The sequence below is a fragment of the Macaca nemestrina genome, chromosome 8 (genome assembly GCF_043159975.1).
Source record: "Macaca nemestrina isolate mMacNem1 chromosome 8, mMacNem.hap1, whole genome shotgun sequence".
Classification (NCBI taxonomy): domain Eukaryota; kingdom Metazoa; phylum Chordata; class Mammalia; order Primates; family Cercopithecidae; genus Macaca; species Macaca nemestrina.
The window spans coordinates 154,008,375-154,036,009 of record NC_092132.1 but is presented as its reverse complement, the minus strand read 5'-3'; the positions used below and the strand labels follow the sequence as shown (position 1 = coordinate 154,036,009).

General features: G+C 41.3%; 1 protein-coding gene across 6 annotated transcripts in view; it reads right to left on the bottom strand.

Annotated features, from left to right (window-relative positions):
• The window catches only part of LOC139355958 (zinc finger protein 669-like), a 58,475-nt gene that overhangs the window by 23,798 nt on the left and 7,042 nt on the right, over positions 1 to 27,635 (bottom strand). For 2 of the 6 annotated variants that reach the window (XR_011607332.1, XR_011607333.1), the window contains exon 2: positions 24,369 to 24,872. The gene's annotated coding sequence lies outside the window, so the exon portion shown is untranslated. Of the gene's footprint in view, positions 1 to 24,368; positions 27,518 to 27,635 lie in introns of those variants that run through there. The other 4 variants (XR_011607328.1, XM_071068693.1, XR_011607329.1 and 1 more) reach the window with 3 other exon arrangements.

The window sequence follows — 27,635 nt, the reverse complement described above, 5'->3', positions numbered from 1 at the left end:
ACAACAAAACTCTGGTCTTCAAGGTGGACACGCTACTAGGTGCTCCAAAGCCATGGTGCCTCACTCTCAGGTGGGTCCCGAGGAGAACAAAGCTCTGGTTCTAATCCTAACCCTATCCCTGTCCCAGGACTTTGACCCTGAACCTAAACCCTGATCCCTACCCTGATCCCTAATTCTGATCCTTACTTTGACCCTAACTTTGATCTTGACCCTGACCATGACCCCACCTCAAACCATACTTCTGGCCCTGACTCTGAGCATAATCCCTGTTATTATGTTTACAATCTATCTCTAGTCTTATCCTCTAGTGGTAAATAGCTGTACCCAAATGCACTTTTAAATTATTTAACTTCTTTTCCTTGAATTCTCTAAGGACATCCTAAAGGAAATGTCATTATGTATTTTGTAGTCCCTCTGAGTGGCATGGCTTCAGATAAGTTCTAATACTTTGCAAGACATAAAAGGTTTGGAGAGTGACAGCACTGGGCTGTTTGGGATGCATGTTGGCATTCATGATAGTCATTGGTGCTGTTCTCCAAATATTTTCAGTTCACTTTTTATGAATGCATTCTTACTGTTCCATCCCACCTACTTAAATTTTCACATGGCCACATGACTGTTTTTTTTTCTTTGCCAATGGAGGTGAGAAGAAAATAACATGTGACTTTTTCAGGAGAAATTTCCAAGAAACAGAGTTCTATTCCACATGCTTTTCTCTCTTTTCTGTAGCAATGAGGATCTTATAGATGGTCCCTCCTTCCATCTGGATTCCTGTGTTAGGATGATACAGCACAGAGCTACCTCTCACCTGACCCATGATGAGATGTATATAAATGAGGAAGAAGATTTTTGAGCCACTGAAATTTGGAGGTTGTCTGTCACCACAGTTTAACCTAGCTCCCATTGACTGATGCAAGGCTGAAGAATGAGTCCAAACTGGATCTGGACAAGACATGTGAAGAGCACTCCAGGTTGAGTAAAATTCAAGTGTTTTCTCAAGATAACAGTGAGCACGACATGTTATTGGGTGGGTGTGGGATAAATAAGGTATATCAGGTGAGAATAATGAGAAACTCAACTTTAAAAGATGGTGCTGATTTGGACTGTGGAGAGATTCAAATGCCCTGCTTAGCATTTGAGATTGTGATGGTTGAACAAACTAATTAAAAGCCCTAAATGAAGACTTGGGATAAATATCTGAGGGTGTCTAATATCCCAATTTTTCATCCTAGAATCGGCAGAGTCCTTGACCCCATTCTAGTGAGACTTCCAAAAGAAAAAAGACCTACATTTCTTCAACAACCCACATTGAGAGACTTTCCTGCACTTTTGACCTGTGGCTAACACTCCTCACCTTTCATTCTGTCATCAGCATTTTGGGGAAACATCTTTAACTCTCTATGATTTACAGGTTATTAAGTGGCCTTTATAATTCCCTCCAGAGGTGGAAAGGACTAATGATGATGGTGTCTCAGCTCACAGCAGCAAGCAGGCATGTGTGCTCAGCAGTCACGTGGCTCATCTGCTAGGAGCTTACTAAATACGATATTCTACAATGTTGCTTAACACAAGGGGAGACGCTCCTGACTCAGAGGGTTTAATTGCTTGCCTACTTCTTTTTCTGCGCTCTTGGGCTCCTGAAATGAAAAGAACCCTGGGGTTATAAAATGAGTCAAAGGGGTGCCAGCCGTATCACAGCAAAATAGATTCCTAAAAAATCCCTGGCCTAAGATGACAGCCTTGGCTGGATAAGTTTGAATGTGCTGATAGCGCACATGAGAGAGTGAAGGTGGTTGAAATGTTCATATTAAAGAATTTCCACCCAGATTGCAAGAAAAGAGAGAGGAATGGAGATGGCAGCATGAGTCCCTACAATAAAAGCAGATGTTTTGAGATCACTTATATCTGTTCTGACAAAAATTAAAGACAGAAACCAAAGTTTAGCCTGAGGCTAAAATTAATTGGGCAATAAGCCAGAGGCACATATGACATAGACAGATTTAAACATTTCTCCCTTATATTAATAGAAATACTAAACTTACAAATAAATTGATTCCAAATAAAACAAATATTCAAAAAATTTGATGAATAAACACTGGGATCTACAGTAGTATTTGAAGGACATCTCACAAACAGATTTGGTTTTTGAAGGTTAGAACTGATGGTCTAGAGAATTCATTGCATTCCAGAGAGAGAAAGGAGGAATTTCTTGGGTTCCTTCAGGAATGAGTCTAGCTTTGCCTCATCTTTGTTTGAACTATGGATACAGCGAAGAAAACATGATGATTTCACCAATTTAAGGTGCAAAAAGTCACTGGGTTCTCTAAGAAGCCTGGGATTCTTCTGCTGGAAAAATAAGTTTGTTGAGAAAAAATGAGTTGAGGAGGCTGTTACTGAAGTGAAGCAGAATTGTTTTTACATAATCTGCTCATTACCCACTCTGTAGTGTGGATAAAAATTATTCAAGCAAAAGTCCTCTTACTGTTCCTGGAATGCAGTGGATAGAGAACAGATTAGTTTTTTCCCCTCAGAACACAACCACAAGAAACATTCTACCTCAGATGAGATATTGCCTAATTATTTTCAAAAGACAGTGAAAAATGATGGATGTAAATGTTTGCTACAAAACAAATACATGCTAGAAACAGAAGCATCTGGGTCACAGTTATATTAGAGCTACCTGTGTTCCCCTGTCACTGAGATTAAAACAAAAATGTCCAATACAATCATTCACAGCATGGGAGAGGGGAAGGTGAAGGATGGAAAGGCCGGTCATAAAAGGATCAGAATTTCAGTCCATAAGGAAGTGGCTTTGTGCATTGTCTGTTGCTGTGTGCAAGGTGAAGGCTGGGTCAAGAAAACGTGCAGTAACAAGGGCTCCTTTGTCCATCTCACCTCTCTAGATACCAGGTTGCAGACATGTTGCATTTTAATTGAAAGGTTGATATAATTTTTTTAAAAGAACACTTGCAGTGTTTGAAGTGACAAAGGCTGCTGTGACAAAAAAGCAGGGAAAGGGATTTTGTTTTAAAGCAAACAACAACAACAAAAACCCCACAAAAAAGCAAACAACAAATAAACAAAAAACAGAGGAGGAAGTTGGCTGTGACTACTTCCAGGAAGGGACTCAAAGAGGCAATTGGAAATTTTATTCGCTTTGCAACTGTGGGTTTTCCAGCCTGCTTCCTTTCTAAAGTATATTACTTTGTTTTTGGTTCATGAAGTTATCCCTTTCTGTTTTCTGGAACAGCTACATATTTTCTTTATCTATCGTCTATCTACCTGCTTATCATCTATCTATTTACTATCTATCTTTTCTACCTTTCACTATCAAGAGCTTGGGTCAAGCAGGATAGAATTGCAGTGTATGTTCACTCTACCATTTAAAACAAGAACTCTCGTAGGCATTCTCCATCATATCACAAACCTGAGCTTTCTAAAACAGAGTGTGGCAAACTACCATGCATGGGCCATGTCTGACGCAGTCTGCATTTGTAAGTAAAGTTGTACTGGGACATAGCCACATATATGTGTTATATGACATCTCTGGCTGTTTTCATGGTACAATGGAAGAGCTAAATCATTAACAGAGAGACCATATGGCTTGGAAAACTTAAAATGTTTAACATTTAGCCCTTTGCAGAAAATATTTTCTGACTCTTGTTTTAAAAGATCTTTGTTTAGAATGCTACCTATTGCCTTCTGGATAGAATCACAACTCTTTACCACAATAGACACAGCTTGAACCCTGCTTCTATATCCAGCCTCATCTATTATTTCCGCTTCTCCTTATTTTCCTAGTGGCCATGCTGATGGATTGTCAGCTTCCCAGATGTGCAAGAATCTCTCGTCCCTTCCTGACATTCTCATGCTCTCCCTCTGACTCTAGAGAACTTTCTGTCCCATTTCTCATGACAAATCCCTTCTTCAGCCCCTTTGCTCCTTCCTTAAGGATACTCATTTGGTTCTATTTTGGGTGACATGCTCCTTCTGCATCTCCCAGAGCCATCCTGTGTCTGTCAGCTACTGCATTTCTTTGCATCTCTGTGTCATATATCACCAAATCTGCCTAAGCTTTCATCAGTCACTGCATGACAACTTCAGACTACACCAGCATTGTCCCCACTAACCACCAGGCTTAGACATTTGTCCAGTATGCTCAGGGTTGTGGGGTAGTAGCAGTAACCAGCCTGGGAGCATCATCTCTTACACCAGAATCAAATCTGTAGATCTCTGCCATTCATAAGTATTTGGAGTTTAAAATTAGCATAAAGATTTTCCTTAAAATAAGAACAAATGGCTTGAATAGGCTTTTGAAATGTATTATTTTTCCTCTGGTTCATTTCGGTGTTCAGTATTCAGACATGAATCTAAACACAACTCTGCTCTTAGTAGCTCTGTGACCCTGGGAAAGTCGCTCAATCTCCCTCCGCTAAATTGTGTTGTATGAATAACGAGAAGAGAGTTGTTATTTGTATTTAGTGAATAATAACAAACAAAAAGCATTTAGCTTTCTGGAACCTGGCATGTAGTAGATCCTCATGAAATACCAGCTCTGTTGATAAAACTAGACGAAAAGGAGCTTTCAAAGTCAACAACAACATCATGCAGTGAAGGACATAGATGAGAAGCTGCTGCTGCAGCCTGGAGCTCCTGGGGGCCCATTTTGTCCGTGATTTAGCAGGAATGCACTACCTTTCCATGAGGAGACACTGCCTACAGAAACCAAGGCCATTCTTTGAAGACAAACCTGTTGTAATAGTGTTTACATTGTGTAATTGTATAATATAATTAATAATGTAAAATTGTTTACATTATTATGTTACGACTATTGTACAGACCTTTACACCTAGATATTCTGAAGTTGGTGGTCTGTGAGTGGCATTGAGTGATGACTGACACACTCTGACCTGGGATAGAACAACACATGCCCCTGCAGTTTGCTGAATTTCAGGGCATCACCACCTTTTTTCAAGAGTGTGTTTTCCTATCCTCTAGAGTTTTGCCCACTTAAGCAATGGTTTTGCTGTAATAAAGATTTACACTATTTATCAAAATGTTACTTTGGAGAATAAAGTTTTCTTAAACTATCAGGCCCATAGCTAATGCCAATGGCTCCAAGGATGAGAAGGTAAAAAAGCCTTTTTTTTTTTTTTGGGGGGGGCCAAGAGAAAAAAATCACATTTCAAACTGTCTCCTGCTAGTCACTGGAAAATTAGAAGTGAACACATTCCCCTCCCAGCCCAATCACAGCTACTAAATAACCAAGATCTCCTGCAGGTGCCTTGGCTTTGTGAGCCTGGAGTTGCTGGCTGGTACTGGGCAGCAGGCAGCAGAGCTGGTCCCATTTCTCCATGCTTTCCCCATGCTGTGGGGGACACAGGCACATTGAGTAACCTGGGTCCTGGCCTGGTGCTGGCTGGGAAGCTATTTGATGTCAGGCTCATAGTGGACTTCTGAGTTGAAAAGAGTATGGGTCACCCAGCCCCACTTACTCATTTTACAAAGAATGAAAATGGGGCTCTATTCCAGACATGAGAGTACACATTGTAAGACTGTGCAGGCTTGCTGCACTTGTATCCGCTCAGCATACACTTACTGAGTGCCAAGTGTCTCCAGCATGAGAGGGGCTCTAGTCCCCGGGGTCCCACCCTCCACAGACAACAGCAGCACTTCGAGGGACAGAGGTGCAAAGAACAAGGTGGGGGCCCTTCTGTTGGAGAGGCAGCTAGGGAGGGTCCTTAGAAGAAGTGACAGCTGAGCTGTTCTCTGAAGGGTAAAGCTGAATTACTTGAAGTTTAGGACAAAGGAGTGTCTGGGGATGTGGAGCCTATGAGCCAAAAGCATAATGACTTGTCTAGAGAAGTGTAACAAGCTCCATATTGTTTCTATGCCAAATTTGAACAGGAATCAACATAGGAAAGAGCAGGATCCCAGAGCCAGGGCCTTGGATTTCACCCGCTGGCAACGGGAATGTTCACTGGGAATTTTGGGGGTCAAAACATGAAAGTGTTTTCTCTTAGCTCCAATTCTCTCTGTCTCTTTCTGTCCCTCTCTCTCTCCCTTATCTTTAATTTTTGTATTATCCTGAGAAAACACAGATGTGTCAGACATGGGGATTAGCAGCTTGCCTCTTTCTGGATGACTTCAGGGGAGCACTTTGGCCTATGTGAGCTTATTTACAATAATTCAAGAATCTTGCAAAAAAAAAAAGTCATGGTAGCAGAGATTAGAAAATCTCCTAGTATTTCTTCTGACACTTTGAATTTATGATTAATATGTTTAATCTTCATCTTCTGAAAAGTCACCAGGTGCACAGTGAGACCATAAAGGTGTTCTGTTTCTGTGGTTTGTGTCTTCAACAGTCGGTGGTTTTGCAGCAACAGCATTGCATGTGGGTTTTAGGCTGATAATGCTCAACAGTGGACAATTCTCTTCACCTGCCTGGGCCCCACTGCCCACCCTTCCATACAGTGCAGGGTCACAGCTGAGCTCTCCAAGACCCCTTGCAGGATCTCAGCTTCTGAACTGTCAAGTGTCTTCTAGATGAAGGCTTAGTCTCATAGCCTTTGTGGCTTCCTCCAGGTAACACTTGGTTTTTTGACCTAACCCTGGTATTTGTGTGACACAAGTGTGAATGTGCTCCCTGTGGCAGCGCTGAGGAAGGATTCAGTCATTATAGATGCTGAAAGGCAAATGCAGTGTGCTTTTGTCCATCATCTCCAGTCCTGTATTATTTTTACACATCAGCCCATTTGAAAAAGAAAACAAAAAAGCCTCCTGTTAGAATTAAATCCCTTCTGGAGATAATGGGTATTTTTAAAATCTTTAATTTTATTTATAGTCACATTTGCTCCCAGTGCTGGCCAGGATCCACTAGAGGGCAGACACACCCGTGTGTATTTGTGTGGTGCTGGCTGAGTGGTAATAAGACCAGTGCCTGCCAGGATCCACTGGGGGCAGAGACACCCGCGTGTATTTGTGTGGTGCTTGCTGAGTGGTAATAAGAACAGTGCCTGCCAGCATCCACTAGAGGGCAGGCACACCCGTTTGTATTTGTGTGGCACTTGCTGAGTAGTAATAACAGTGCCTGCCAGCATCCACTAGAGGGCAGACACACCCGTGTGTATTTGTGCGGCACATGCTGAGTGGTAATAAGAACAGCGCCTGCCAGCATCCACTAGAGGGCAGACACACCCGTGTGTATTTGTGCGGCACATGCTGAGTGGTAATAAGAACAGTGCCTGCCAGCATCCACTAGAGGGCAGACACACCCGTGTGTATTTGTGCGGCACACGCTGAGTGGTAATAAGAACAGTGCCTGCCAGCATCCACTAGAGGGCAGAGACACCCGCGTGTATTTGTGCAGCGCTTGCCGAGTGGTAATAAGAACAGTGCCTGCCAGCATCCACTAGAGGGCAGACACACCCGTGTGTATTTGTGCAGCACATGCTGAGTGGTAATAAGAACAGTGCCTGCCAGCATCCACTAGAGGGCAGACACACCCGTATATGGTGCTTGCTGAGTGGTAATAAAAACAGACACCCTGCCCTGCTGGAGTCAACTTCCAGTGCCCAGGCCAGCGGCAGCAAGTAAGAAAACCTCAGTTTCCGTATCTGCATCAGCTACACGTGGTCACACATAGGAGGCATCAGCCAGTTTTCTCAGTTAAAGAGACAGAAACAAAATGTGTCCTCACTACTTTTTGAATGTACCATGTTATCTAATGTTTTAACTTAATTGAATGAATAAACTCCTTATGCATCTGGACACATGCACGGAAAATTCACAAACAAAAAAACACAAAATAGAATATTTTGCCAAAAGAAAATGTCTTTGATACGTAAATTTCACTTTTTTCTATCTTTTAGTGATTTTAAAGTAATGAAATTGAGAAGTCTGTGCCTGTAAAAGACTTTTTAAAGAGCATGGTATTTCTCCATTTTGAAAAAAAATGGCAAAATATCTTCTACTATAGATAGAAGTTAATTGGCTGAGAGTAATAAACAGAAGATTAAGAAATGACTTTATCCCCTGCTATTTTGTCAAGGGCTACAGTGAATTACACACCCTGGCTTGGGTTTGCACACTACGTGCTGAAAGCCAGCAGTCACGCAGGCCATGCTCTCCCACACTTAGAAAAAAAGCCCATGAGAAAGAGCTCCATCAAGTTCACACAGAATGACCTCCAGCAAGACCTGGAAAATGCTCAGTTTCACAAAATACCTGTGTCCAAATCCTTTCAGCGCACAGCTCTGGCATCAGGTTCCTGTGAGGACAGACCCCGAGATGGATTTCTGGTTGGAGGCTGCTGCCAGAGGAGACAATGTGGCCACAGATGGCTCATGCTGCTCCCATGCTGCAGGGACCAGTGACTTGGGGGTCCTGCTCACTGTCCTGTTGGGGAGCTGCAGAGATTCACCCCAGCTGAGTGGACTCTGCTGTGTCTCCTGTCAAGAAGCTCCTCAGTTTACCTTGGTTTTTCCTTTTTAAAACTCTCTGGTGTATTCCTCTCCAGTGGGGGCTGCATCTCACCTTAGAAGAAAATATTTTCCAGCTGGGCAATGCGGCTCACGCCTGGAATCCCAGCACTTTGGGAGGCCGAGGTGGGCGGATCATGAGGTCAGGAGATCGAGACCATCCTGGCTAACATGGTGAAACCCTGTTTCTACTAAAAAGATAAAAAAATTAGTCTGGTGTGGTGGCGGACACCTGTAGTCCCAGTTACTTGGAAAGCTGAGGCAGGATGTTGGCTCCCTACAAGCTCTATCTCCTGGGTTCATGCCATTCTCCTGCCTCAGCCTCCCAAGTAGCTGGGACTACAGGTGCCTGCCACCACGCCCAGCTAATTTTTGATATTTTTAGTAGAGACGGGGTTTCATCGTGTTAGCCAGGATGGTCTCGATTTTCTGTCCTCTTGATCCGCCCACCTTGGCTTCTCAAAGTGCTGAGATTACTTTGAGATTGTGTACCTTAGAGCTGGTGGGGGCCTAGCCTCTTGATCCACCACGCCTGGCACACGTTTGTCTTCTTTTGAGAAGTGCCTTTTCATGTCCTTGGCCCACTTTTTAATGGGGTTGTTTTTCTCTTATAAATTTGTTTAAGTTCCTTATAGATGCTGTATTAGACCTTTGTCAGATGCATAGTTTGTAAATATTTTCTCCTATTCCATAAGTTGCCTGTTTACTTTGTTGGTAGTTTCTTTTGCTGTACAGAAGCTCTTTAGTTTAATTAGATCCCACTTGTCAATTTTTGCTTTCCTTGCTATTGCTTTTGGTGTCTTTGTCACGAAATCTTTGCCTCTTCTTATGTCCAGGATGGTATTGCCTAGGTTGTCTTCCAGGGTTTTTATATTTTTGGGTTTTCCACTTAAGTCTTTAATCCATCCTGAGTTGATTTTTGTGTATGGTGTAAGAAAGGGGTCCAGCCTCAATCTTCAGCACATGGCTAGCCAGTTATCCCGGCACCATTAATTGAATAGGGAGTCTTATCCCCATTGCTTGTTTTTGTCAGAAAAGCTGTGTTTCTAAGGCTTTGCCCAACATACTTTTAACTTTTGACACATCTTTTCCCCAGTCAATAGACTGCAGGAAATGGGACAAGATTCTTGGAAATAAAGAGCTGACCTGGCCAGGCGTGGTGGCTCATGCCTGTAATCCCAGCACTTCGGGAGGCTGAGGCGGGCGGATCACAAGGTCAGGAGATTGAGACCACCCTGTGAACGGTGAAACCCTGTCTCTACTAAAAATACAAAAAATTAGCCGGGCGTGGTGGCAGACGACTCTAGTCCCAGCTACTCGGGAGGCTGAGGCGGGAGAATGGTATGAACCCGGGAGGCGGAGCTTGCAGTGATCGGAGATTGCGCCACTGCACTCCAGCCTGGGCCACAGGCGAGACTCCATCTCAAAAAAAAAAAAAAAAAAAAAAGAGCTGACCCTGAGACAACACAGGTGAACACAGCTAACCTCCTGCATAAGAAGTAAACAAAATGTGTGTCTTTCATTCAATATTAAACAATGATAGACTGAGTATGTAAGCATGTTACCATCACAGGTATGGAAGTGCCTAACTATGACTTAAATTGTAGAGCCTCAGATTTTAGATCTGGAAGAGCCAAGGGTTTTAATCCATGCTGGGAGAGACTCAAGGTTACTCTGGAGAAACACGCAGTTTGGGGAGGCTGGAGACTGAGGGGTGGGCTCCCATTCCCCAGCTCCTTCAATGAGTCTGATCTGTTTTATAAATCAGTTTTTGGAAAATGATTCAAACAAGTCAACCCAATTCCCTATTATTTGGTCAAAGCCATCAGCCCTCAGGCTTCTTGCCACTGCAACTGTGGGCTCCCACTCTCCTCCTCCTCTCCTGCTAAGGTTGGGGCGGCCAAAGACCTTCTCTTGCCGGGGAGAGAGGTTAGGGAGGGACCATTTTTTGATTATTTGAGGGTGTGGTTCAGTTGTAAACAGTGTAAGTTTTAGAATTTGTGTTATTGTGATGGCAATGACCAACTGCAAAATATTTCCCATTTGTCTTGCAATAACAAGAGCATGTATTTTACGCAATTGAAGTTTTTGGATCCTACTTATTTACTTTATTAAGAATAGTGACATTTGAGCAGAGAAGAGTTCTAATTTTGCATCAGAGTCAAAAGTGAAAATGAAAGGAACTGACCCATGAAGGAATAGGTATGAGCTGTTTACTTCATTCCTGCCTGTCCTGGTTGATGTTCAGCTCTGGCCCCACATCCCACTTTCAAATGCGGTGGATGCCTCACCTAGGAAAGGCCCTCCCTACGCTGGCTCCCTCTGCTCACCCGACTGTAGTTACTTCTCTTAATCCCCCATGAACGCTGTTTTCTAAGTTGGGTGTGTTTCCTGTAATAAAAAGGTATTGTTGCACCACTTATTGAGGACTTTTTGGATGCCAAGCTAAGCATTTCATAGTCACGAGCTCATTGTACAAACTACCCTTTATAACACTCCTATGAATTTATATTCCCATACGAATTGGTCTGAGGAAGTGGCATGCTGGAGAGATTAAGTAATTAAATGACAGCATACAGTTAATTACTGAGAGGATTTGGGTTTGGACTTGGATCTGTAATTCAAACACTCATGTCTATAATCACAAGTGTTGCCATATCATTTGCACTAGGATTTAGAATCTCTGCTGGCAGGCCTGGGAAGGCACATTGTAACCAATAAGAGGTAAATGCCACATTTAGTTCTGCACACAGTGCAGAACCATTGTACTGCCTCTCAGAGAATGCCAGGGGCTCCTGTGTTTGTCTCAGTGTCTCCAGCTTGAATTGCTTCACCCCTGGCTCTCGGCAATGCTGCTCCTCTCTCCCGCATGGATCACCTGTTCCTGGAATTCCTTTCTCCCGTTTCTTAGGTTGCCACTTTACTGTAGCTTCCTGATCTAAGGTAAAGCTTTGATGCTGTGCATATCCAAAAATGCCTGTGCACTATTCTCACACTGGGTTGACGGTTTAGTTGGGTTTAAAATATATATATTTCTCTCAGAATGTGAAGGCCAAATTTCATTTTCTTATTATATCTAGAATTTCAGTGAAAAACTTCAGTGCTATTTTCATTCTTGATTATTTGCAGGTGATCTTTTTCTTTCACCTCTCTGGAAGCTTTTCAGATCTTTATCTCTGATGTTATCAAATTTCACAATAATGTGTTTAGTGTAGAAGAACTTTGAAATTCATTTTGAGGGGAACTCAATAGATCTTTTAAACCTGAAAATCATAAACTTTATTTCTGGAAAATGTTCTTGATTTTTAAGTTGAGATATAATTCACATACTACATTTTACTCATGTAAAGTGTTCAATTTAGCACTTTCTGGAAGTAGCACAGACTTCACCACTACTTAATTCTAACATATTTTCAGCACCCAAGAAAGAAACTGCATTTTCCATTTTTTCCTCCTCCAAACTCTGGCAATCATTCCTTTTTGAGGCTGAGTAATATTCCATTGTGTGGAAATACTTCATGTTATTTATTCGCTCATCAGTTGGTGGACATTTGGGTTGTTTCTACTTTTTGGCTATTATGGATAATGCTGCTCTACAAGTTTTTGTGTGGACATATGTTTTTAATTCTCTTCAGTATGAAGACTTGAATAGAATTGATAGATCAAAGAGTAATTCTATGTCTTACTTTTTGAGAAACTGCCAGATTGTTTTCCAAAGCAGCTGTACCATTTAAATCCCATTGATTTCTTTTCTGACATTTTTATTGTTTCCGTCTGCTTTTATTTTTTTCTTTTTGTGAAATTCTATTTTAAACTCTGAAGATGAATCAGGAAAATCAAAGCAGCTTCTTCAACAAATTACAAGAAAATGATATACAGGAGATACAAGGGAAATGTATAAATTATATAGACTTAAAAACACATCAGCTAATCACAATGTATGAATTTTATTTGGGAATATAGATGGAACAGAATTGCCCATGTGTTTCTTGTTGTTCTGAAGGGTTATAGATATATAGGGGTTTGTTATATTCATGTTTATTTACATATATGTTTAAAATTCTCCATATAAGGGTTTTAAAAATTCCATTGGAAGCCTTATGTTTTAAAATGTACTCAGATTTTGTTTTAATCAGGGATATTAAGACCTGCAGACATGGAAGTGACTGTCTTATTCATACTCACAGATTCCTAGAAATAGGAGGCACAGGGACGCCCCAGGCAGAGGCAGGAGAGGGGAAGGCACGGGCAGGATCCTCTGCTGTGGTCTCTGTGGGACAGCAAGGGCAGGCAGGGCAGGCAGGCTTAGGCTGTCCAGCGTTAATAGCTTCAGCAGGCTCTGGGGCATAGGGGCCATTTCTAGTTGCCTAGTACCTCACCCTGTGGTGATTAAGGAAGGGCGGTATTGTCTCCTACAGTATCAGAGCCAGATAAAGTAGGTGGTTAGGAGTATGGGTTCTGAATTGGTAGTTTAATTGGCTGGCCCTGGGAAAGGCAATCTTTTCCCAGTAAACACCAGATGCTAGAGCATCAAGAAAACATAAAATAAGAAAATATAATTAATGCATTCTGTGTGTACAGATGGAGTCTTCTTTTGCTTCCCCAAAAGAAGAGCCCACAGGAGCCTGGCACTGCTGGACCTGAGGAAACCCTGAAAATGTTGGTATCTGCAGATCCTCTCCAAAAAGAGGTCGCCAGTCTCCTAAGACTGCAAGCTGACCCCAGCATTCTGGGAGCCAAGAGGGAGAAAGAGTCCGCTGATCTCCCTGCTCAGTAAATTGGCTTTCACTAAATACTGTCTTTGCATAAGCAGCATTATCCAGTGTCCTGGAGCTTAGAAAAGTTCTGTTTCAGTATCTGAAGAAAATAAATTGTTTCTTTTTCCGATGTCAGGGAGGAGCATTTGACTGCCAGTGTGGACTGAGGGGTCTTGGGATCACAGTCTTCCCAATGTGCTTTGAACTGACCCTCTGTGTCTGCCTCATCATCTCCTCAGCTTACCTAGATACTTGGGAACCCTAACACAAGCCCTTCTAGGAGTCTGTGGTGTGGCTTAGCTGCCTCTGTAGGCATCCCTTGGGGTTAAACATTTTCCACTCTGCTAAGTCAGTGCCATCTGTTCTTTGGCTTCATCTTCCGAAGACCCTGAGCCCTTCCCCACCCTCCTTGCCCCACCCTCCACACCAACTGCGTGGCGCCCTTGAGGCCATAGGGTTGCTACCATAGGATTTTTATATTGAGTGCTCTCATTCCAAGCAACTGTGAGAGATTTCTATGGCAGCGCCTCCGGGTTCCTGTCAAATTAAATTGTAGTTGAGTGTTGGGTGCTATTTAAGAAACATCCCCCTTTCTCCTTCCTAACAGAGCCCTGAATTATTCAGTCACATGGTTTGAAACATGGGGTGGGTCCCGGTTGACTTAACCAGCACTGTCTCACCCCGTGTCACAGTTATTGGTTCCAAAGTGGGTGCATAACTGAGGCTCATGCCAGGTGCCACACAGCACTCCCTTGGTCCCCCTAATGGACTTGGGGATGGGCAAGGATCTGAGTTGTTCCAATTAGAGTCAAATACAAGTTGTGCTAGGTTGTTAGGAACAAGAGTGTGCTTGTTCATGCTCCCTCTTTGGTGAAGAATGCAACCTCAGAAATTGTTCCTGAAGATTTTGCCACACGCAGAATTATTCTGACTTCACTGAAGGCAGAGCAGAAAATTGGGAAGAGACAGTCCTGGTAGTATCCATGAGTTTCTGTGCTCAGATTCACCCTGAAGCCTGGCCTGCTTCTGAACTACCCACCTGAGTCAATAAATTCCCTTGTATTTAAAGTCAAATTGAGCTGGATTTTTAGTTACTTGCACCTGCAGGTGTTCTGTGAAGCTGGTACTGTGAGTTTGCATCTGAGAATATTTACAGTGTTTCTCTCATGGTTGAGTCAATCATTTCAAGGATGCTCTGAGGGTAAAAAGAACGATCAATTGTGAAGCAGTGAATTGTGCTGCCAGGCACAATTCATTGGACAATAGAAAGCCTCATTTCCTGGGCAGTAGAAAGTTTCATTGTACATAAATTAATATCTTGTTTCTGTCTCAACCTCTTATTTTTTCATATGCAAAGGAGGTAAGGAAATCCAAATAAGTCCAGCAGCTAATATGCCTCTCAGACATGATCCAAAACAGAATTGAATTATGTAAGCCTTGTTAAAATTCATCATCATCATTCATATTTCTGAATATTTAAATTAGAAATTCTGAAAAAGTAGTTTGTTTCAGAGGTAGTTTGTATGTATGTAGGTATTTTTTCAGGATCAAAAGTTTATTTTTTATTATCTAATTGAGTTTAATTTACATATAATAAAATTTAGTAATTTTAAGTGTACAAATCAATGCATTTTGACAAATATACATATTGTCATGTACACAACACTACCATTAAAATACATTTCATTACCCCCAAAATTCCCTTGCATGCTGCTGTAGTCAGTGACCCCTGCCCCACACCTCAGCTCCTGGCAGTTGCTTTCTTTCACTCTAGTTTTGTCTGTCTTAGAATATGATACAGGCCACGTGCAATGACTCAAGTCTGTAATCCTAGCACTAGACTGAGAAGCGGGGTTCACTTGAGACCAGGAACTTGAGATCAGCCTGGGCAACATGGCAAAACCCCATCTCTAAAAAAAAAAAAAAAAAAAATACACACACACACACAAATTAGCCAGGTGTGGTGGCACACCACTTTGGTCCCAACCCCTTTGGTCACAGATACTCAGGAGGCTGAAGAATTACCTGAGCCTGGGAGGTCAAGGCTGCGGTGATCTGTGATCACATCACTGCACTCCAGCCTTGGTGATAGAGTGAGATGTTATCTCAAAAAAGAAGTATTTGATATAAATGGAATCATATAGAATATTCTCCTATACTAGTTTCTTTCATGTATTCTAATGCCTTTGAGATATGTCCATGTGGTTTCCAGTGTATATGTCATTCTTATGTTGGGCAGTAACCATTGTAGGAATATATTACAGCTTATCTATTCTTCAGTGATAGGCTATTTTAAAAATATTTGGCTATTAAGAAGAAAGTTGTTATGAATACTTACATTCAGGCCTTTGTGTCAACAGATTTTCACTTCTCTTGGTTGAAAACTTAGGAGGAGGGGCGGAGCAAGATGGCCGAATAGGAACAGCTCCAGTCTCCAACTCCCAGGGCGAGCGACACAGAAGACCGGTGATTTCTGCATTTTCAACTGAGGTACTGGGTTCATCTCACTGGGGAGTGCCGGACGATCGGTGCTGGTCAGCTGCTGCAGCCCGACCAGCGAGAGCTGAAGCAGGGCGAGGCATCGCCTCACCTGGGAAGCGCAAGGGGGAAGGGAATCCCTTTTCCTAGCCAGGGGAACTGAGACACACAACACCTGGAAAATCGGGTAACTCCCACCCCAATACTGCGCTTTAAGCAAACAGGCACACCAGGAGATCATATCCCACACCTGGCCGGGAGGGTCCCACACCCACGGAGCCTCCCTCATTGCTAGCACAGCAGTCTGTGATCTACCGGCAAGGCAGCAGCGAGGCTGGGGGAGGGGCGCCCGCCATTGCTGAGGCTTAAGTAGGTAAACAAAGCTGCTGGGAAGCTCGAACTGGGTGGAGCTCACAGCAGCTCAAGGAAACCTGCCTGTCTCTGTAGATTCCACTTCTGGGGACAGGGCAATAACAAACACAGCCGAAACCTCTGCAGACGCAAAGGACTCTGTCTGACAGCTTTGAAGAGAGCAGTGGATCTCCCAACACGGAGGTTGAGATCTGAGAAGGGACAGACTCCCTGCTCAAGTGGGTCCCTGACCCCTGAGTAGCCTAACTGGGAGACATCCCCCACTAGGGGCAGTCTGACACCCCACACCTCACAGGGTGGAGTACACCCCTGAGAGGAAGCTTCCAAAGCAAGAATCAGACAGGTACACTCGCTGTTCAGAAATATTCTATCTTCTGCAGCCTCTGCTGCTGATACCCAGGCAAACAGGGTCTGGAGTGGACCTCAAGCAATCTCCAACAGACCTACAGCTGAGGGTCCTGACTGTTAGAAGGAAAACTATCAAACAGGAAAGACACCTACACCAAAACCCCATCAGTACATCACCATCATCAAACACCAGAGGCAGATAAAACCACAAAGGTGGGGAAAAAGCAGGGCAGAAAAGCTGGAAATTCAAAAAATAAGAGCGCATCTCCCCCGGCAAAGGAGCGCAGCTCATCGCCAGCAACGGATCAAAGCTGGACGGAGAATGACTTTGACGAGATGAGAGAAGAAGGCTTCAGTCCATCAAATTTCTCAGAGCTAAAGGAGGAATTATGTACCCAGCACAAAGAAACTAAAAATCTTGAAAAAAAAGTGGAAGAATTGATGGCTAGAGTAATTAATGCAGAGAAGGTCATAAACGAAATGAAAGAGATGAAAACCATGACACGAGAAATACGTGACAAATGCACAAGCTTCACTAACCGACTCGATCAACTGGAAGAAAGAGTATCTGCAATTGAGGATCAAATGAATGAAATGAAGCGAGAAGAGAAACCAAAAGAAAAAAGAACAAAAAGAAATGAGCAAAGCCTGCAAGAAGTATGGGATTATGTAAAAAGACCAAATCTACGTCTGATTAGGGTGCCTGAAAGTGAAGGGGAAAATGGAACCAAGTTGGAAAACACTCTACAGGATATCATCCAGGAGAACTTCCCCAACCTAGTAGGGCAAGCCTACATTCAAATCCAGGAAATACAGAGAACGCCACAAAGATACTCCTCGAGAAGAGCAACTCCAAGACACATAATTTCCAGATTCACCAAAGTTGAAATGAAGGAAAAAATCTTAAGGGCAGCCAGAGAGAAAGGTCGGGTTACCCACAAAGGGAAGCCCATCAGACTAACAGCAGATCTCTCGGCAGAAACTCTACAAGCCAGAAGAGAGTGGGGGCCAATATTCAACATTCTTAAAGAAAAGAATTTTCAACCCAGAATTTCATATCCAGCCAAACTAAGTTTCATAAGTGAAGGGGAAATAAAATCCTTTACAGATAAGCAAATGCTTAGAGATTTTGTCACCACTAGGCCTGCCTTACAAGAGACCCTGAAGGAAGCACTAAACATGGAAAGGAACAACCGGTACCAGCCATTGCAAAAACATGCCAAAATGTAAAGACCATCGAGGCTAGGAAGAAACTGCATCAACTAACGAGCAAAATAACCAGTTAATATCATAATGGCAGGATCAAGTTCACACATAACAATCTTAACCTTAAATGTAAATGGACTAAATGCTCCAATTAAAAGACACAGACTGGCAAACTGGATAAAGAGTCAAGACCCATCAGTCTGCTGTATTCAGGAGACCCATCTCACACGCAGAGACATACATAGGCTCAAAATAAAGGGATGGAGGAAGATTTACCAAGCAAATGGAGAACAAAAAAAAGCGGGGGTTGCAATACTAGTCTCTGATAAAACAGACTTTAAACCATCAAAGATCAAAAGAGACAAAGAAGGCCATCACATAATGGTAAAGGGATCAATTCAACAGGAAGAGCTAACTATCCTAAATATATATGCACCCAATACAGGAGCACCCAGATTCATAAAGCAAGTCCTTAGAGACTTACAAAGAGACTTAGACTCCCATACAATAATAATGGGAGACTTCAACACTCCACTGTCAACATTAGACAGATCAATGAGACAGAAAGTTAACAAGGATATCCAGGAATTGAACTCATCTCTGCAGCAAGCAGACCTAATAGACATCTATAGAAGTCTCCACCCCAAATCAATAGAATATACATTCTTCTCAGCACCACATCGTACTTACTCCAAAATCGACCACGTAATTGGAAGTAAAACACTCCTCAGCAAATGTACAAGAACAGAAATTATAACAAACTGTCTCTCAGACCACAGTGCAATCAAACTAGAACTCAGGACTAAGAAACTCAATCAAAACCGCTCAACTACATGGAAACTGAACAACCTGCTCCTGAATGACTACTAGGTACATAACGAAATGAAGGCAGAAATAAAGATGTTCTTTGAAACCAATGAGAACAAAGATACAACATACCAGAATCTCTGGGACACATTTAAAGCAGTGTGTAGAGGGAAATTTATAGCACTAAATGCCCACAAGAGAAAGCAGGAAAGATCTAAAATTGACACTCTAACATCACAATTAAAAGAACTAGAGAAGCAAGAGCAAACACATTCGAAAGCTAGCAGAAGGCTAGAAATAACTAAGATCAGAGCAGAACTGAAGGAGATAGAGACACAAAAAACTCTCCAAAAAATCAATGAATCCAGGAGTTGGTTTTTTGAAAAGATCAACAAAATTGACAGACCACTAGCAAGACTAATAAAGAAGAAAAGAGAGAAGAATCAAATCGACGCAATTAAAAATGATAAAGGGGATATCACCACCGATCCCACAGAAATACAAACTACCATCAGAGAATACTATAAACACCTCTACGCAAATAAACTGGAAAATCTAGAAGAAATGGATAATTTCCTGGACACTTACACATTTCCAAGACTAAACCAGGAAGAAGTTGAATCCCTGAATAGACCAATAGCAGGCTCTGAAATTGAGGCAATAATTAATAGCCTACCAACCAAAAAAAGTCCAGGACCAGATGGATTCACAGCGGAATTCTACCAGAGGTACAAGGAGGAGTTGGTACCATTCCTTCTGAAACTATTCCAATCGATAGAAAAAGAGGGAATCCTCCCTAACTCATTTTATGAGGCCAACATCATCCTGATACCAAAGCCTGGCAGAGACACAACAAAAAAAGAGAATTTTAGACCAATATCCCTGATGAACATCGATGCAAAAATCCTCAATAAAATACTGGCAAACCGGATTCAGCAACACATCAAAAAGCTTATCCACCATGATCAAGTGGGCTTCATCCCTGGGATGCAAGGCTGGTTCAACATTCGCAAATCAATAAACATAATCCAGCATATAAACAGAACCAAAGACAAGAACCACATGATTATCTCAATAGATGCAGAAAAGGCTTTTGACAAAATTCAACAGCCCTTCATGCTAAAAACGCTCAATAAATTCGGTATTGATGGAACGTACCTCAAAATAATAAGAGCTATTTATGACAAACCCACAGCCAATATCATACTGAATGGGCAAAAACTGGAAAAATTCCCTTTGAAAACTGGCACAAGACAGGGATGCCCTCTCTCACCACTCCTATTCAACATAGTGTTGGAAGTTCTGGCTAGGGCAATTAGGCAAGAGAAAGAAATCAAGGGTATTCAGTTAGGAAAAGAAGAAGTCAAACTGTCCCTGTTTGCAGATGACATGATTGTATATTTAGAAAACCCCATTGTCTCAGCCCAAAATCTCCTTAAGCTGATAAGCAACTTCAGCAAAGTCTCAGGATACAAAATTAATGTGCAAAAATCACAAGCATTCTTATATACCAGTAACAGACAAACAGAGAGCCAAATCAGGAATGAACTTCCATTCACAATTGCTTCAAAGAGAATAAAATACCTAGGAATCCAACTTACAAGGGATGTAAAGGACCTCTTCAAGGAGAACTACAAACCACTGCTTAGTGAAATAAAAGAGGACACAAACAAATGGAAGAACATACCATGCTCATGGATAGGAAGAATCAATATCGTGAAAATGGCCATACTGCCCAAGGTAATTTATAGATTCAATGCCATCCCCATCAAGCTACCAATGAGTTTCTTCACAGAATTGGAAAAAACTGCTTTAAAGTTCATATGGAACCAAAAAAGAGCCCGCATCTCCAAGACAATCCTAAGTCAAAAGAACAAAGCTGGAGGCATCACGCTACCTGACTTCAAACTCTACTACAAGGCTACAGTAACCAAAACAGCATGGTACTGGTACCAAAACAGAGATATAGACCAATGGAACAGAACAGAGTCCTCAGAAATAATACCACACATCTACAGCCATCTGATCTTTGACAAACCTGAGAGAAACAAGAAATGGGGAAAGGATTCCCTATTTAATAAATGGTGCTGGGAAAATTGGCTAGCCATAAGTAGAAAGCTGAAACTGGATCCTTTCCTTACTCCTTATACGAAAATTAATTCAAGATGGATTAGAGACTTAAAAGTTAGACCTAATACCATAAAAATCCTAGAGGAAAACCTAGGTAGTACCATTCAGGACATAGGCATGGGCAAAGACTTCATGTCTAAAACACCAAAAGCAACGGCAGCAAAAGCCAAAATTGACAAATGGGATCTCATTAAATTAAAGAGCTTCTGCACAGCAAAAGAAACTACCATCAGAGTGAACAGGCAACCTACAGAATGGGAGAAAATTTTTGCAATCTACTCATCTGACAAAGGGCTAATATCCAGAACCTACAAAGAACTCAAACAAATTTACAAGAAAAAACAAACAACCCCATCAAAAAGTGGGCAAAGGATATGAACAGACATTTCTCAAAAGAAGACATTCATACAGCCAACAGACACATGAAAAAATGCTCATCATCACTGGCCATCAGAGAAATGCAAATCAAAACCACAATGAGATACCATCTCACACCAGTTAGAATGGCGATCATTAAAAAGTCAGGAAACAACAGGTGCTGGAGAGGATGTGGAGAAATAGGAACACTTTTACACTGTTGGTGGGATTGTAAACTAGATCAACCATTATGGAAAACAGTATGGCGATTCCTCAAGGATCTAGAACTAGATGTACCATATGACCCAGCCATCCCATTAATGGGTATATACCCAAAGGATTATAAATTATGCTGCTATAAAGACACATGCACACGTATGTTTATTGCAGCACTATTCACAATAGCAAAGACTTGGAATCAACCCAAATGTCCATCAGTGACACATTGGATTAAGAAAATGTGGCACATATACACCATGGAATACTATGCAGCCATCAAAAAGGATGAGTTTGTGTCCTTTGTAGGGACATGGATGCAGCTGGAAACCATCATTCTTAGCAACCTATCACAAGAACAGAAAACCAAACACTGCATGTTCTCACTCATAGGTGGGAACTGAACAATGAGATCACTTGGACTCAGGAAGGGGAACATCACACACAGGGGCCTATCATGGGGAGGGGGGAGGGGGGAGGGATTGCATTGGGAGTTATACCTGATGTAAATGATGAGTTGATGGGTGCAGCACACCAACATGGCACAAGTATACATATGTAACAAACCTGCACGTTATGCACATGTACCCTACAACTTAAAGTACAATAATAATAAATAAATTTTTTTAAAAAAAGAAAACTTAGGAGGAATTATTATTTTTTTAAGTTATGGATTTTTAAATGATTGTCAGTTGTCAGTTACTTTAAAAAAATGTAAATTCTTAAATTTAAAAGTTTAGGATGTCTGACTACCCTGACAAAAACAAGCAATGGGGAAAGGATTTCCTATTTAATACATGGTGTTGGGAAAACCGGCTAGCCATATGCAGAAAACTGAAACTAGACCCCTTCCTTACACCTTATACAAAAATTAACTCAAGATCGATTAAAGACTTAAACATAAGACCTAAAACCATAAAAATCCTAGAAGAAAACCTAGGCAATATCATTCAGGACATAGGCATGGCCAAAGACTTCATGACTAAAACGCCAAAAGCAATGACAGCAAAAGCCAAAATTTACAAATGGGATCTAATTAAACTAAAGGGCTTCTGCACAGCAAAAGAAACTCTCATCAGAGTGAACAGGCAACCTACAGAATGGGAGAAACTGTTTGCAATCTATCCATCGGACAAAGGGCTAATATCCAAAATCTACAAGGAACTTAAACAAATTTACAAGGAGAAAAAAAAACCATCAAGAAGTGGGTGAAGGATATGAACAGACACTTCTCAAAAGAAGACATTTATGTGGCCAACAAACATATAAACAAAAGCTCATCATTACTGGTCATTAGAGAAATGCAAATCAAAACCACAATAAGATACCAACTCATGCTAGTTAGAATGGCGATCATTTAAAAGTCAGGAAACAACAGATGCTGGAGAGGATGTGGAGAAATAGGAACGTTTTTACACTGTTGATGAGAGTGTAAATTAGTTCAACCATTGTGGAAGACAGTGTGGCAATTCCTCAAGGATATAGAACCAGAAATACCATTTGATCCAGCAATCCCATTACTGGGTATATACCCAAAGGATTATAAATCATTCTACTATAAAGACACATGCACACATATGTTTACTGCAGCACTATTCACAATAGCAAAGACTGGGAACCAACCCAAATGCCCATCAATAATAGACTGAATAAAGAAAATGTGGCACATATACATCATGGAATACTATGCAGTCATAAAAAAGGATGAGTTCATGTCCTTTGCAGGGACATGATGAAGCTGGACACCATCATTCTTGGCAAACTAACACAGGAACGGAAAAGTAAACACCGCATGTTCTCACTCATAAGTGGGAGTTGAACAATGAGAACACATGGACACAGGGAGGGGAACATCACACACGGGGGCCTGTTGCAGGGTCGGAGCCTAGGGGAAGGATGGCATTAGGAGAAATACCTAACATAGATGACAGGTTGACAGGTGCAGCAAACCACCATGGCACGTGTATACCCGTGTAACAAACCTGCACGTTCTGCTCATGTATCCCAGAACTTAAAGTATAAAAAAAAAACAAAAGTCACAGGATGTTTGTGATAGTATCTATTACACTGATGTTGACATCACACATGGTTGACTATTTGGAGACTCCAAGTGAAATTTCTTGCAGTTCTCAGTACCAGGAAAATATGTATTTCTGGATAAAAACTCAAAAATTTTAGAAAAACATCCAAGTTTCATAGTCTAGAGCTCTAACACTGGAATCTTCCAAATTTAAGGATTAATGATTTACCTAAATCTAAAAATAGTAGGTTGCGGATGTATTTAAACAGTGTGCCTAGGTAGTATGCTTATATATTAAGATTAAAATGGTCTTCTAAAGTTTATTAATTCTAACATAACCTTTATTGTTTCATGTAGACATACCTTTCTGATTCCCAGGATAATTTAAACAATTAATTCTAAGCAACTATTAACTTAGTTCTAGATTGGGATATCTATTTATGCATTTGAAGCTTTAGATATGTATTTCAAATCAGAAATGTGTGCTGGTCATTTAGAGCCTCAGGTAAGTTTTTTTTCATGTGAACATACTGCTTCCAATTGTTGTTATGCCCAGAGCAGACAATTAATAGATACCCTTGGAACTGAATGAGTGATTAACTGCAAATATCACAATACATCTTCTTAGCGGGCATGATAATTAGACACATTTAGTCCTTCCTGTGACCTAAGAAAGGAATTCTTTTCATTAAATGTTTAATGTCTCACCCTGTTCATACAGCCGGAGTTACTGATTCAGTTTGATGTGAATTCAGTCTCATAAAAGACCCATCATTATAACCTGCACTTATGCTTCCTATAGTATTGGAACTTCCAACTTGTATACAAAATAGATATGCTTCATATTCTTAAAAACCACAAGAAATCTCCCTTTATTCATAATAAACACAGAATTAGGTATTCTATTAAACTGAACAATAGAACTCACTGGGAGTGACCGCATAAACTATATCACGAATTGTCCAAGTGTCTGGAGAGGTCAGTGGGCCATTTCGCTCCATGCTGTGCCATGAGCCAACCACGAGGGTTGTCAGTGACTCACTTCGTGGGTCACCCAGGGCACGTGGTGCTGAGGCTGTCAAAGAGCAAGACGGGGCTACATCTAAACTTAGGCCTCTGCTAAGTGTCCGAACTCGGGCAAGATGCTAAAGACTTTAGAGACGTTTCCTTTTCTATGACTGGGGTTATAACACTCACCCTGTCAGGTTCTCGTGTGCGTTGACAAGGCTGGCACGTGACACACCAGGGGCACAGCTGGACGGGAAACTTCTTCGTCAGACATCAGGGTCCTCATGAGCATCAACAAAATAAAGAGAGCAGGAGAGCAGGAGAGCAGGGGAGCAGGGGAGCAGGGGAGCAGGGCATCTCCAGCTGTGTCGGGACTGCAGCAGGGACTCAGCAACAATCAGTCTCTTTCTCTTGTTTCATCCAAATCATATATTTAAAAAATAGGTGGGGTTATCATGGATGTTTATATTGATTCCTGGGATCAGACAAATATACCTTTCCTTGTCATGCTGTTTTGTCTTCCCAGATGGTTTGAAGAGCTTCGTTTTGGACTTGATATTCCTGGAGTGCATTCTTTTTTCTAATTAGTTCAGTCTCGACCCTGAGCCATCACCCCTCCAGAGTAGCAGGACATTCCACTCCACCATTGTTGGGGTGCCACAATTTCACTACTAATCGAAGGCTCCTTGGTTGCTGAAAAATGAGAGATGTACCTCTAATAATGAGTCTAGATTGTCACTGCTCACTTCCTCATTTTCCAATTCCACAGGGAGCTCCCCAAAACCCAGAAGGTCTCATTTTGGACGTCTTGTAGACCATGGGAACCAGAAAACACTGGGAACCCTAGGGCCAGCACCCACCTTATTTGCACCCTGTCTCTGTTTCCATCACCCTCTAGGTATTGCCACAGAGCAGTGTTGGGACCCACTGGAGATCTGACTGCTCCCAGTCTGGGAAACTGCCTTCTCTCCCTCCACTGATATCATATTTCTACTTTCCACCCCACAGAAATCCTTGAATGAATCACAAAAGGGATTGGTACTTACCTGGTGTGAAGCAGAGCTGAGCCAAAGGATGAAGCAATATTGCAATGGACTCTGTCATTGATATCACTAGTTCGCAAATCTGTTACCACTATGGTCAAATTTTTATATTCACTTTAAAATTATAACTCATCTGCTCATTGTATTCAAGGCAACATCTACCCTAAAATGTACTCAGGCATTAATTTATGCTTTTCTGTTTACAAATGAGAATTCATAAGCAAATTGAGGTAGCAATTACATTGAGGTAGCAATTACAAAACTGAAGGCAAAACAGAAGACATATACACATACATCAGTGAAACAAAACAAAGAGCCCAGAAACACACTGAAATACAGCCAGCTGATCTCTGACAAAGGAGTAAAGGCAATTCAATGAAGAGAGGAGAGTCTCTTTAACAAACGGTGCTGGAACAAATGGACATCCATGTGCAAAAAAAAAAAAAGAATCTATAAACAGACCTTACACCTTTTACAAAAGTTAATGCAAAGTAGATATTAGATCAATATATTAAATGCAAAATTTTCAAACTCCTAGAAGATAACATAAGGAAAAACTCTAGATAACCTCGGATTTGGTGATTCTTTTAGATACAACAGCAAAAGCATTATCCACGAAGAAAAATATTGGGAAGTTGAACTTTAACATAAAAAAACTTTACTTTTGTGAAAGATACTGTTAAGAGAATAAAAAGACAAACCAGAGACTGTGAGAAAATATTTGCAAAATATATCTAAGGATTCATATCTGAAATATGCAAAGAACTCTTAAAACTCAATAAGAAAACAAATAACCCAATTAAAAACGGGCAAAAGCTGAACAGATATGCAGATGGAAATTAAGTATATGAAAAGATGCTCTGTATAATGTGTTATTAGGAATTGCCAATTAAGACAACAGTAAGATACCACTACATACCTATTAGAATGGCCAAAATCCACAAGACCAAAAACACCAAATGCTGGTGAGGATGTGGAGCAAAAGAAACTCGCATTCATTGCTGTGGGCATTATGTGACATTTTGGAAAAGGGAAAATTACATAGATAGCAAAATAATCAGTGGTTGACAGGGGTTGGGGAGAGGAAAGGATGGATGGACAGAGAGCCCTGGCTGTTTAGGGCAGTGAGACCACTGTGTGCGATTTCACAACGGTGGACCCACGACAGTGTGCAGATGCCCACACCAATTGAATGCAGACCACAAAAAGGTATTAATTACATAAACCATAAACTTTCATAATGAAATAAATGTTTTTTAAAAGAAGATAGTGTTGTTCAGTTACTGTCTACTTTCTGAAATGGAGATGGTGGAGCGCTTTCATGGTGTGAGGATAAAAATAGATTAGAGAATGTAATAACTAAAATAGGTATGTAAACATTGTTAAACTATTTTATTCTCATTTAAAAAACATGCGTTAAATATATTTGTTATGCTTTACAATTGAGCAAGTAGTGCAAACACATTAATATAATTCTCCTCTAGCTCCACTGAGAAGCCAGGACTGCAGGGCTTCAGTGCAGGACCGCACAGCTCCACCTGCACCTGCCAAATGCAACAACCTCTTTCAGTGTCTTTAAAATATTTCAGTAGGAGGATTGAGTTTAGATCCAACCTGTGTTTTCTCCCCTGGAAAACAAAGGTTTTTATGAAACAAAGAAGGTCTTTACCGTCTTCATCTGAAATGCTGAGGCATCTGCAATGTCTGCTGTAAGTGACACCAGGCTCTCCTCTGAAATCTAGCAATGGGAAAATAGACTGTAGATTCTGCTTTCAGAAAGGGGGGAGTCAGAACTAAGTCGAAATGCCATGTCCTCATTCATAAACATCTTATTTTACAAATTCCACAGGTTTAGTTATTTGGGGATTAATATGGGCCTATTTTAAAGTGCATTTATTAATTTAGCATGAATTGTTCAAATGCATTCTGGATCCTGAGCTGATATCCAGCAATGCTAAGTGTGTGCCTGTGTGAGTCACCAGCACTGATGAGCCTCAGGTTATTGTATTTATAAACTGAAGGGGCTTAGGCTTGTTCTGATTTTTTAAAAACCATTTTTAACAGTAAAAACTGTTTTTCTTGCTACATAAAAATGTACAAGAAAAACTCAAATATTACCAATGATAAATTATAATTTTATTAATATAAATATTTTTGTGAGCTCAATTTATATGACAGTTATTATAAAAGAAATAAGCAATGCCAGGCGCGTTGGCTCAAGCCTATAATCCCAGCACTTTGGGAGGCCGAGACGGGCGGATCACGAGGTCAGGAGATCGAGACCATCCTGGCTAACACGGTGAAACCCCGTCTCTAATAAAAAAATACAAAAAAACTAGCCGGACGAGGTGGCGGGCGCCTGTAGTCCCAGCTACTGGGGAGGTTGAGGTAGGAGAATGGCGTGAGCCCGGGA